This window comes from Manis pentadactyla, chromosome 10, assembly GCF_030020395.1.
Source record: "Manis pentadactyla isolate mManPen7 chromosome 10, mManPen7.hap1, whole genome shotgun sequence".
NCBI classification, from domain to species: domain Eukaryota; kingdom Metazoa; phylum Chordata; class Mammalia; order Pholidota; family Manidae; genus Manis; species Manis pentadactyla.
In genome coordinates, this window is record NC_080028.1 from 43,267,283 (window position 1) to 43,281,544 (window position 14,262).

Genomic DNA, 14,262 nt, shown 5'->3' on the forward strand with positions numbered 1-14,262 from the left:
TACCGGTTTGATGCAATCCCTATCAAATTATCAGCAACATTATTCAATGAACTGGAACAAATAATTTAAAAATTCATATGGAACCACCAAAGACCCCGAATAGACAAAGCAATCCTGAGAAAGAAGAATAAAGTAGGGGGGATCTCACTCCCCAACTTCAAGCTCTATTATAAAGCCATAGTAATCAAGACAATTTGGTACTGGCACAAGAACAGAGCCACAGACCAATGGAAAAGACTAGACAATCCAGACATTAACCCAGACATATATGGTCAATTAATATTTGATAAAGGAGCCATGGACATACAATGGGGAAATGACAGTGTCTTCAACAGATGGTGTTGGCAAAACTGGACAGCTACATGTAGGAGAATGAAACTGGACCATTGTCTAACCCCATATACAAAAGTAAACTCAAAATGGATCAAAGACCTGAATGTAAGTCATGAAACCATTAAACTCTTGGAAGAAAACTTAGGCACGAACCTCTTAGACATAAACATGAGAGACCTCTTCTTGAACATATCTCCCCGGGCAAGGAAAACAACAGCAAAAATGAACAAGTGGGACTATATTAAGCTGAAAAGCTTCTGTACAGAAAAAGACACCATCAATAGAACAAAAAGGATCCCTACAGTATGGGAGAATATATTTGAAAATGACACATCCGATAAAGGCTTGACGTCCAGAATATATAAAGAGCTCACACGCCTCAACAAACAAAAAACAAATAACCCAATTAAAAAATGGGCAAAGGAACTGAACAGATGGTTCTCCAAAAAAGAAATACTGATGGCCAACAGACACATGAAAAGATGCTCCACATCACTAATTATCAGAGAAATGCAAATTAAAACTACAATGAGGTATCACCTCACACCAGTAAGGATGGCTGCCATCCAAAAGACAAACAACAACAAATGTTGGCGAGGCTGTGGAGAAAGGGGAACCCTCCTACACTGCTGGTGGGAATGTAAACTTGTTCAACCATTGTGGAAAGCAGTATGGAGGTACATCAAAATGCTCAAAACAGACATACCATTTGACCCAGTAATTGCACTCCTAGGAATTTACCCTAAGAATGCAGCAATCAAGTATGAGAAAGACCAGTGTACCCCTATGTTTATCGCAACACTATTTACAATAGCCAAGAATTGGAAGCAACCTAAATGTCCATCGATAGATGAATGGATAAAGAAGAGGTGGTACATATACACAATGGAATACTACTCAGCCATAAGAAATGGGCAAATCCAACCATTTGCAGCAACATGGATGGAGCTGGAGGGTATTATGCTCAGTGAAACAAGCCAAGCAGAGAAAGAGAAATACCAAATGATTTCACTCATCTGTGGAATATAAGAACAAAGGAAAAACTGAAGGAACAAAAGAGCAACAGAATCACAGAACTCAAGAATGGACTAACAGGTACCAAGGGAAAGGGACTGGGGAGGATGGGTGGGTAGGGAAGAATAAGGGGGGGCAGAAAAAGAGGGGTATTAAGATTAGCATCCATAGCAGGGTGGGAGAAAGGGGAGGGCTGTACAACACAGAGAAGACAAGTAGTGATTCTACAACAGTTTGCTACGCTGATGGACAGTGACTGCAAAGGAGTATATAGGGGGGACCTGGTATAGGGGAGAGCCAAGTAAACAAAGTATTTGTCATGTAAGTGTAGATTAATGATTAAAAAAAAAAAAAGCAGTTCCTATGGGGTGACCTCTAATGAGTTCTACACAATGATATAAAGGGCATATAAAAGTGTAGGCAAAGGGTCTGTTTGTGTTTATACAGAGGATCAAAGCCTAATTTGGCTACCCCGAAAATGAACTAAGATATGATATGAAAAAGAACTTCCAACATCAGCACTCTCGGGAAGACTCATGACAGAAGATGATCAGCAAAAAAAAAAACAAAAAAAAACTCCAACATAGATCCACGCACTGCCACAGGTGTAGATGCACTCATCCCACCAGTTCCTGGACTTGCCATGGGAATGATGAAGGAGATATCTAAGCTGGCCTGTGCATACAGTAAAACAAAAAATTGGACTGGATCTATACTGTTGGAACTCAACCAAGAATTAGGAGAAGTGCAAATTGTAGCACTCCAAAATCTGACAACCACAGACTATTTATTGTTAAAAGAACATATGGGATATGAACAGTTCCCAGGAATGGGTTGTTCTAGTTTATCTGAATTCTCTCAGACTGTTTAAATTCAGTCGGACAATATTCACCATATCATAGATAAGTTTTCACAAATGCCTAAGGTGCCTAACTGGTTTTCTTTGTTTCACTGGAAGTGGCTGGTAATTACAGGTATGCTTTGGTTATGTAACTATACTCCTATTATGTTAATGTGTGTGCGCAAGTTAATTAGTAGTTTAAAACCTATCCATGCTGAAGTTACTCTACAAGAAGATATGTCAAAGAAATAATCAATCTTCCCAGGTTTTCTTCTGCCTGCTACTTCTATAGATTTTCTTCTTCCTACCTGATCACAACCTTTAAATAGAACTCGTGCCACATGTTGAATTTACCAAGTATCATAATTCTTCCAAGTGGTAAAGACACCTCAAGACAAATGCTGGGCATAGAAGCCACAGGGCATAAATATGCAAAGAAGTAAAAAGCTAACCTTTTCAAACAATAAGGCTTCTCTCTCACTTACCAACTTAACATTTCCCTGTATGGCCCCGGAAGATGACTGGTTAGCCAGAGACGGGTAAGATTCCTCAAGGGAGGAACAACCTAAGACAGGCACAGTCGCAGGGGGCCATCTGGTGAGAAAATGGGGAGCAGCAGAGGTGAGGCTTAGAACCTCCCCCCTCATGTTCTGAGAGAAATCTTCTGCATACATGGATGTTTATTGCCCTCGTCTAACTCGGATTAACACATAGTCTACAGGCACACACCTGATCATCTACATTTGCTCTCTTACAACACTAAACTCTGTTTTCTACCATTATCTCGTATCTACCTACCACTTCAGCATTTTACTAAAAATAATAATAATAGAGAAATGTGGTATCCACATATAAATCAAGTTTAAAAATCAAATGAATATTCATATTTGAACTGACTGTGTATAATTCATAATGCATGAACAAAACCAAAAGCTGCTGTGATGACTGCCCTTGCACTGTTCACCACGTAACTTATTCACTATGTAAGAATTTATACTCCATGTAAGAATTTGTTCGTTATGCATCAGAAGATTGGAGACTGACGAAAATTAGGCTTGGGGTGGATTAATGATTGTGCATTGAGTATTGACCCCCCTATACAGAAATTTATTGTAGTTAACAACTATTTGATCAATAAATATGAGAGATGCCCTCACAAAATATATATATATATATATATATAAACACACTTCCAATTGTAAAATAAATAAGTAACCGGGATGTAATGTATAGCATAAGGAATATAGTCAAAATATTGTAACAACTTGGTATGGTGATAGCTGGTACCTAGAATTATCATGTATATAAATGTTGAATCACTGTGTTGTACACCTGAAACTAATGTAATGTAATACTGTTGTCAACTACCCTTCAATAAAAAAAAAAAAAAAAGATATGCTATCTCAGAAAATTCAAAGTATATACACTGTATTATTAACTATAGCCATCATGTTTGAACCATAATAACCAAGAAAGAAACCAATTTTTAACAGTATGAATGGAATGTGGGATTTCAGGTGGCCATGCTCCCTAACAAAACAAATACAAATTATCCTAAAAGAAGACAATAATACACTAAACCTCAAATTATCTGTGCACTTTTCACATGCAATGTATTATACTCTATAAAACATAACAAGGCATATAAAGAAAAAAAGCACAGTATTTTTAATAATAAAAAAAGATTATCATCAGTGTAGAAAGACACCAATAGAAATCCAGATAATGGAGTTTAAACAGGGCTTTACATTTTCTATAGAGAATAATAAAAAGATTATTGGATGAATTTCCAAAACTAGTGAAGCAGTGACAAGTGACAGCTTCAAAAGTCACTAGTAATACTTCATGAGATAAAGACAAAGAAATCTAGTGAAACACATGATATAAAACTGATGAAAACCAAAGACAAAGAGGAAATGTAACAAACAACCAGTGCAAACACACAGATACCATCAAATGGAAACAATTATTATGGAAGCTAATATCTCCATAAATGAAGAAAAATTTGAGAAGAAAATAAAATATCTGCAAGTGCTAAAAGAAAATGAGTATCAACTCAGAATTCTTTTCTATGATGAGTGAAAACATACCTTAAAAATAGATGAAATAAGACATTCAGAGCAGCAAAGTCTAATAGAATTATTTATTCTCTTAGTTTGCCCACAAAAAAGATAAGAATTAAAAGAGGAAGAATACAGGAATAAATAAGGATTCAGGTGTGACCATATCTAAATGGATGTTGATCATCAGATTAATCATCATTTTGGGTGGCTGAAAAGTATTTAAAATTAAAATACATTTAAAAAATGTGTAAGATTCTGGAGTTGTGTGGTAATTGACATTAAAGTATGCTAAAGTCCTTGCATTATACAGAAAAATGTAAATGTAACCATGCAATTTAGCACAAATTTAAGTCAAGATCAACTCCCTAAAGTAAACATTCCAAAAGTAGTAATATATTGTCTCCCCCACAACATAAATCTAATCACAAATAAAACTTTATTGTTTACCAACTCTGAAATATATGAAAATAAGTGATAATTAAAATACAAAGACTTGCCTTAATTAAAATATAAAATGAAATTAGGGTAAGACATCCATAAAAGTAATGGTGCAATGGAATAATAAAAATTATCTTAGAATTTTCTCACTTCCTTTACCATGGGAACTTTACCATGTCAAATTCATTCATCATGAGCTCTAATCTACCATCTTCACACCATAAAATCCTAAAGCAACTAATATGTAATCATAGGTTTGGAGGGAGGGTGGGAGAAAGGAAGGAGGAAAGGAAGGAAGGAAGGAAGGAAAAAGAAAAGAGGATGAAAATTTAAAAAATCCAAGACTAAATTTTTTGTAGTTGTATGTTACTTGTTTTGTATGTTTCATTCTTCATTTCAAATCCAACATATGTCATGATTTTTATAAAACTTAAGTTGTCTTAGCCTCTTGTTCAGAGCAAAAATTTGAATACATATTGACATGTCCTATTCTTATAATATATTGTCTCCCCCACAACATAAATCTAATCACAAGCAAAACTTTATTGTTTACCAACTCTGAAATATATGAAAATGAATGATAATTAAAATACAAAGACTTGCCTTAATTAAAATATAAAATGAAATTAGGGTAAGACATCCATAAAAGTAATGGTGCAATGGAATAATAAAAATTATTTTAGAAAAAGAAAAAGAACAGCTTTATTTATTCCAGCAACCAACAACAAAGGCATTTTTTTTCTCACTTCCTTTACCATGGGAACTTTTTTAATCATGGCAAATTCATTCATCATGAGCTCTGATCTACCATCTTCACAACATAAAATCCTAAAGCAACTAATATGTAATCATAGGTTTGTGCAGATTTCTAAACAGTCATCTCATCTCCACGATAGTACAATATTTCTTTCCCTTTTCTCATTGAATAAAAACAACATTGCTTAAGCAGTGCTCTGAATATTGTTTTTATGCTTTAAAATATTCTCATATTGGTTCCTTTTAAATACATAAATTTCAAAATCTCTGGGGCAGGTATTTCAAACAGAAAGCATTAGGTCAGTGGTTTTTATTGAGTGAACTGTTTTTGAGTCATCCATGTAACTGTGGTTTTACAATGCCTCATCTGTATGTAGAAAAAGAGTATGTCTGTTATATATAATTTTTCCTGTTCTCTCAAATGAAGATAAATGCTCCTGTGAATGTAAAAACACAAATTCATTCTACAATATCATTGAATACATAGTAGTTTTTCTCATTGTGTATTTTCATATTAAATAGGTACTTTATAAGTTATTATATCATGGGAGATTAGGTAAAGCAAAATATTTTAATTGTTAAAATCTCTCCCACCATTTCCTTAGTAAGTGGGGAAATGGGTCATGCTTCTGCTGTTTTCTCACCAGAAGGATGGGCCCTGGCCTCTATCTGATGCTAGTGTTCTATCTTAACCATCTCAAAGGACAATCCTGGCTTTGCCAAAGTTCATTAAGCAAAAGCCTCATTAGTGGCACTAGAACCTAGGCCACTGAGGATCCTTTCCCTCACTCAGTGAGGAGGTCCCAGGGCTCCCCCAGCAGACTGAGCAGAAGAGCATGACTATCCCTAGTTCTGGAGGAGGAAAGCACCTCCCTGCTCAGAACAATCTGGAGCACTTCCAAAACCCAAGGGACATTCGTTTGTTCTCCTCCCTTATATTAGGTTGTCTTCCCTTCAGGTCAGAGACCAAGGGGAAGTGTTCCCAAGGATTAAAATAAGAAAGGAGTCTCTAATGGGAGTCTTTGTGCAATATGAAAATGGGAAACTTGAAGAACTCAAGAGCCTCCAGAAAATGCCTGGACAATAAGTGCAGGTTGATAAGTCTGTTAGACCTGTGCAGAGACACATCTCCCTGAACACAGCACAGTTAAATACATAAGAAGATGCCAGCTGAAACCATGAAAAAGTATCAAAAGAGATAAGAAAAATATTTGGTGGCATTTTCTTCTGTAATGTGGTTAGTTAAGCTTGTTTCAACTTTTAGTATGGAAAAATATAATAGACATATTTTGAGCTACTCTATAGTCTTTTGTAAGACTAAGGTCACAGCCAGGGCCACATTTCTGCAGCCCTAAGTAGTCACCCATGTTGTACAACTTCAAGAATATACAGAGATAAACCTTCCAAATTGCTAGAATTTATGTCCCAAAGAATATTACACTATTTAAAACTGTCAACATTTCTAAATTGCAAATATTCCTTTGTGATGAACAATTTAAGCAGAAATACTTCAGTCCCTCCTAAGCATTTATTAGTTCAATGGCAATGATCCTTCAGTATCTGAATTACTCAGTGGAAAGCAATCAGATGCCTGAGGGTAGAGGGGCCCTTGATGTTCAGGAAGTGCCGCACAGGAGAGCAAGGCTGAGGGGGGCTATTCCCCTCGGGCAGTTTTTGCCTAGTGTGTACTCAGTAGGGGTATGAAAAAGGAGGTGACAGCAAAGATGTCAATTTTTAGTAACTTCGTAGTTTGTTCTCCTTATTGTACTTTTTGTAGCCCAGAAGGAGTTAGAGAATTCATTCTTAGATAAACCCAAATCAAAGGGCAAGGCAGAGAATAAGGCATAGCAAATTACTAGCACACTATTTTACTTGCATAAATGAGAAGCCATTTATAAATTGATCTTATTTAACAAAGGCGAAATAGCATTTGCAAAGAGAAAGAAGGTTGAGGGGATAGGAAAAAATATCAGAGAGTTTGAAAACAAAGAACTCTGTTTCTCTTTTTCATTATATAAGCCATTGCTTGGTATGAGTGTATTATTGGGAAAAATATGTTCCCAGCCAGGGGCAAATAAACCTTTGAAACCAAAATCAGTCAAAGGGAGAAATAAAAAGTTGGAGAAGCCCATTTATTGCTTACAGGAATTGCCTATTCCTGCTTGCCCATGTCTCTTGTGACCAGGCTGCAAAAAAGAAGACACCATGAAACCTCTCCAGTCCATGTGTGCACTCATCCCCATCCCACTTGTAATCACCTATTGGTATGGAGATGGATTGCTTTTCTCCACGCCTTGGAAACACCTACTAATATGGAGATTCTTGAAATACTGCAATTTTACCCACAGAGTGGCTTAAAGAGAGACCATTCCTTTGGATGTGGAGGATCATCAAAGGGAAGAACTCTAATTATTTATTGATTTCTTAATAAACCTTGAGAATTTAAGTGTATGTGACACGCTGTCATTATAAAACGTTGGACAGTAACTTTGTTAGTGTCTTCATGTCGTTTGTGCCAGGTCTGCACCATTTCCCTCACTAGAGTGTTTCATTAGTTTTCCTTCATGGGTGTCTGTTTTCCTATGATGATTCCTTTAAAGCAAGGTTGACCTTCCCATATATATACTTCATGGGATTTTATAAGGCACATCTTCATAGGAATTCATCATTTCCCAGGGTTCATGTCCTTTGCAGGGACTATTTTAAAGCCAACTAAAGAAAAAAAACCTTTCATAATAAACAAATTGATGTTTCCTGGGGAGATTCCCTTTCAGTCAGTGATGGAGAAGTAGTAGGAATTCTCAAGACTGTGTTTCAGATTGGACATATTTTCATTGATACGGTTGTAAATAATTAGTGCTGGTTAAGAATCAGGAGTGATTATTGCTCTGTGTACAGAAATAGAGCCATTTCTTCTTGCTGAAGAATATGCATAATGTTCACAGATAATGTCAACAAAGACTCACAGTACAGAGAAAAAAGTCAGTTAATATTGATGGCTAAAATTTCAATATTTCCAAAATCTCTCACCTGGCCTTAGTGCATCTCCATATCAGTAGGTGTTTCCAAGGAGTGGAGAGAAGTAAGCCATCTCCATACCAGTAGGTAATTACAAGGGCGAGCAAGGGCATATCTAGACTGGAGAGGCTGGGTGGGACCCCGTTTTGCAGCCAGGTCACAAGAAACATGGGTGAGCAGAAGTAGATGACTACTTGTAAGCAATAAAGGGGTTTTTCCCACTTCATTTCTCCCTTTGACTGATTCTGGCTTCAAAAGGTATTTGCCCCTGGCTGGGAATGTATTTTACTCCTGGAGTTACAATATGTTACTCATCTTTCTTGTGTATCTGAAATTATAATGCAAAAATGTAAATCAAGTGATTGCATATGACATAAAGGACAGCACTAATTAGGAAGACTGTGGATATATGATTATGGGGGAACAAACTTCCTTAATTGTCTAGGTGGATCTCAACTATCAATATGAACATGAAACTTTTGATCACCATACTAATATTTCTAATTTTTAATTTCTCCACTACCACTAACCGCGTTCCCCTACTGCCTGGCTAAAATTTGTTAGATCACTCTGAGTTCAGGAACCTATATTATGAAAATTTCCCTGGTGATTTTAATTCAGAGAGTTACACATAGTAAATAACCTAGTGAAATGCAAAGTTGTCTGGAAGAAGTTGAACATAATATAAATAACTACAGTGCGAAGTTTTGCATATATGCAGTGAGTTTTATGAAACACAGACTAGCCCTGTACTTCACAAGTAACAACCATTGTATGGAATAGTTCCATTTAAAACAACTTGTCTCAGTTTTTTCCATTAGTCAGGAGGAAGCAAATCCTGACATAGAACTAAGTGGTTTTGCTCTAATAAGAGGGAGAAATAGACACATTCTCAAGTTTCTTTGAGAAGAGAGGTGAGTCTGTAGACCCACAGTTGGTTATTTCAGCTTTGAGAAAGAAAGGAAAATAAAAAGTAAAACAACCATACTCTCTAAAAAATGTTGTATGGTGGCACATTTTGGGCAATGGGATAGACATTCAAGTACATAACAAGAGAGTGGTCCAGGACTGAGATTTCTAGAAACAAACCAACATTCCAGCAACAGCAGAAGGAGAATTACAACATCAAAGGTAAAGTCAAGTTCAAAGATAGAGAAAAATTCTGGAAAAGCAGGATATATAAAGGTTGGAATTGGTAATTTTCAGGCCTTTTGTGTGAGAATGTACTTGAAATGACAATTTGAAATTTGAAACAGAAATAAAAGTAAGGATATTGAACCAACTGACCAGAATAGGCCCTAAAGAATATAATAACTTTGTCTCTGGACATAGACAATTCTGTTTTAGTTCTCAGTTCAGATTTACATAACACCTTACATGTGCCTGACATAAAGGAATGTAGGGATATGGAAAATATAGTCTCTATTTGGAGAAGTTTACAGAAACCCAGTGGAGAATATAAGTACACTAAAGTATACAATGTGATGTATTCCAAGACAAGATGGGCACAGGTTCATAGAAGTAACACAGAATCAAAATCTCACACAGTCTGGTGGTAAACGAAGCTCTTCTTGAAGAACTGACACCTAAGGAGAGCCCTGAAGGCCAACAGGCATCAGTCAGTCAGAGGATCAGTCTTGCTGAGGAGACAGCATATGGAAAATAGGAAGAACTGCAAGCAATGTTAGTGGAACTTACGTTTTGAGGAAAAAAATGTCAGGAACTCTAAGTGACAAGGAGAGAAAATAAGGAAGGTCCAGTCCTGCCCAGGAAGAGCCTGGCAAGCCACACAGAAGATACTGATCATTATCAAGAAACAGCACTGGGAGAGAAAGTTGAGAGGGAGTCTGATTTCATTTTGAGCACATGGCATGTGATGTGTCTGTGGAACTGCCAACAGCTGATGTGTATTAGCAATGTGGCTTTATTGAGAAAAGTTCTGGCCTTTGGAATCCACCATATAAATGACAATGAAATTAATGGCACAGAGTGAAATCACCTTGTAGAACATGGAGTAGGAAGAATCACAAACAGAAAACAAGACGGGAGAGGTCTCGACATAGAATATTGGGGAACAGCAATACTTCATAGACAAATAGTGAGGAGACTGTGTAGAACACTGAAAAGAGAGATTCAGAGTTAGGAGAAAAACAGAATGATGGCATGGAATCCATGTGATGAATGAACTTGAATTTAAAAATATATTGTGGGGATGCCCTGCCAAATAACCACTGAAACAATGCACAGGCTTCAGCAGTAGCGAAGCTGTGGCACATGTGAGGAAAATCAGTGATGGGCCGGGAGTAAAGTCAAGTTTCAGAGGTTTAAATCCTACACTGAGAAGAGGTAAGAAGAGAAGATACAGACATATAGGAATTAAAAACATAATGAACTGCCTAGAAGACTATATCTAATGATATTAAATGTAGTTTTATTTTCAGAGGCTTTCAGAGAAATAGGACTGCAATCAATAAACTGAAAAATCATGTGACTTCAAATGATGATATTCTTTTTGTTAATATCTTGAACACAATGGTGTTCTACACGCTAGATAACATAAGTGTATATCAAACTACCTTTGAGTTAAGAATAAGGAATTCAGTCAGAGAAGAATAAAGACACAAAGGAAAATCTCAGGCTCCCGAGTTGTGCTTTTTTGTCATTGTTGTATGTTTGTTTTCCAGGAGAAATGCATCTTACTCTTAAAACTACCTTCTAAGAGTAACAACTGAAGGGAACTCATGTTATGAATTATATGGATATGCCTTATATCCAAGTTTTGCTGGGTAAAGTATGTTTACGTGCACATCAAGTAACACTATCTTTTATCCCCTAATATATTTGTAAATCCAATCCATGTAATGAATTACAATCAGCCACATTTTTAAATTTCAAAAGGTTAAGACCAGTGTGAGAAAAAGTTGGATTGTTTTACAGCATGAAATGTAAAGGCATAAACCACTATTCATACATTTAAATTCAAGAAGACTATTGGAATAGTGGTAATATTAATTATATTGTGAAAGAAGAAAACTAATGGAGCCTGGTTTGCTTGACTTTTATATGCATAATCTTTTGCTACAGAATTTGAATATCTACATCTTCCTAAACTCACTCTGATTTTTACATGCTTACTGAGCAGAGTTCCAAAGTCAGTGATGAGAAACTACACAGAAATAACAACTTTTATCCTGTTGGGACTCACAGATGATCTTTTTATCTTTCTTTTTCTCACCTACATGTTGAGTGTAACAGGGAACCTGACTATTGTCACCCTCACATTGGTAGACTCCCATCTTAAAACCCCTATGTACTTTTCCCTCAGAAATTTTTCCTTCTTAGAAGTGTCATTTACCACTGCCTGTATTCCTAGATTCCTGTACAGCATGTCAACTGGGGACAATGCCATTACCTACAATGCTTGTGCAAGACAAATACTTTTTGATGTTCTCTTTGAAGCAACAGAAGTTTTTCTCCTGGCAGCCATGTCCCATGATTGCTACATTGCTATCTGTAAACCCCTACACTACATGACCATCATGAACAGCAGAGTATGTAGCTTTCTAGTCCTCTGCTGTTGGGGTTTGATAATCATTCTCCCACTGCTTAGCCTGGGCCTCCAGCTTGAATTCTGTGACTAATGCAATCAGTCATTTTAGTTGTGATGCAGGTCCCCTCCTAAAGATCTCATGCTCAGATACACGGGTAATAGAACAAGTGGTTATCCTTGTGGCTGGGTTTGGACTCATCATCACCCTAGTGTGTGTGATTCTGTCCCACACACACATCATCAGGAGAATTCTCAGGTTCCCCTCTGTCCAACAGAGAAAAAAGGCCTTTTCCACCTGCTCTTCCCACATGATTGTGGTTTCCATCGCCTATGGCAGCTGCATCTTCATCTACATCAAGCCCTCGGCAAAGGAAGAGGTGGCCGTAAACAAAGGCGTCTCAGTGATCACTGCATCTGTTGTCCCCTTGTTGAACCCCTTCATTTACACCACTGAGGAATAAGCAAGTGAAACAAGCTTTTAAAGACTCCATAGAAAGGATTACATTTTTCTCAAAAAAATCAGTTTTTATGAAAGTAAAATGAAAGAAGTCCTCTAAATGTTTAACTCCAGCTTTGCACCTATTTCATTGCTTTGTGCTTTTATTTCAGTCATATTAACCTTTTCAAAGACATGTAATACTTCATCTTACTCTCACTTTAAGCAAACTCCTTTTCTTTCATAGCAAATGAACCCAAGTTTTTTCTCTCATTATGAACCTATAACATATATTTTCAGGTAAAAAAACTTGTCTTCATTTCTGACCTAGTCTTTCTTACTGCTCTCATGCAAGAAGGAAACTAATAATATTAACAGTATACAAATTATATAGAAGATACTTTTATGTAGTAATAATACTAGTTTCTTCCTCTAGAGCAAAGTTATCAAAATTAATATCACAAATCTAAGAATTAAATAAAAAATAGAAAACAACAGCAATCTATATTAAAATATATTAAAACAAATAAGGCATTCCAGACTAATTAAAATAATGAGAACAACAAAGCAGAAACAAAGATATCAAAAGGAGTTGTGGAATAATCAGAACTGAAAAGATGGAAATATCCTCACAATCACTGATTAGATGTAACAGCTATTTATTTATATTCATGGGAACCTCCTTAAATATATTCAGTTTATAGTATGTTGATTTTCCTTCAACAAAGCCATTAAGAAAAGTAAGAAAATGAGGGCAGCAAGTCCAAGAAAAAAATAAAAGGTATCTAGATTTGAAGTGAAGAAAAAATTTATTTCCCTGAATTTTGATCTTTGCATAGAAAATCATATGAATTCTACCAAAAACAAATATTAGAACTAATAAGTGAATTCATAAATGTTGCAGGAACAACAATCATATACTAGTAACAATCATTGAACACTAAAAGGTGGCATCAAAAATATGAGACATTAGGCTTAAACCTGACAAAACATGTAAAAGACCTATACACTGATAACTAAATATTTGCTGTCAAAAGTTTAAAAAGAGCCATAAGATGGAGATATATGCTATTTTCATAGATCAAAAAACTAAATATTGTTGAGTCAATTATTTACAAATTAATTTATAGACTAAATTCAATCATAATCAAAATCCAAGCTGAAATTTTGTAAAAATTGACAAGATGATTATAAAAGTCATATGGAAATTCCGCAGTATTAGAATAATCAGCTAAGCTCTACAAATAAGACAATTTCATAGGACCTACTTTTTTCTTTTAACACTTATGATAAAACTATAGTAATCAAACAGTATGATATTGATGTAAAGGTAGAGAAATAGGTTAGTGGAAAAGAAACAAAACTCCAGAAGTAAACCCTTACACATATGGTCAACTGATTTTTGACAGAAATGCAAAAACATTGGGAAAAGTTATTCTTTTCAACAAATGGTATTAGTAGAATTGGAAAGCCATATTTAAAAAAAAATGTTATTTTTACACATAAATCTACAAAAATAAGGCAATATAAATCATGGCCTTAAGTATAAACAAACTATAACATTTCCAGAAAAAAACATCAGAGACCATTAATTTAGGGTGACGCAAATATTTTAGACAACAAAAAAGCATGATACTTTTTTAAAAGTGATGAAATGTCATTCATCAAAATTAAGAAATGCTGCCTCTAAAAAGACCCTTTGAGAGTAGAAGACAAGCCACAAACTGGGGAAAAATATTTGTGGATCACATATCTGAAAAAGGACTTGCTTTGGACTGTATAAAGAACTCTCAAAACACAATACTAACAAAAT

General features: G+C 35.7%; 1 pseudogene; it reads left to right on the plus strand.

The window, feature by feature from the left end:
- The first annotated feature begins 11,849 nt into the window (after positions 1-11,849).
- Positions 11,850-12,474, plus strand: LOC130679292 (olfactory receptor 6C2-like; annotated as a pseudogene).
- The last annotated feature ends 1,788 nt before the right edge of the window (positions 12,475-14,262 follow it).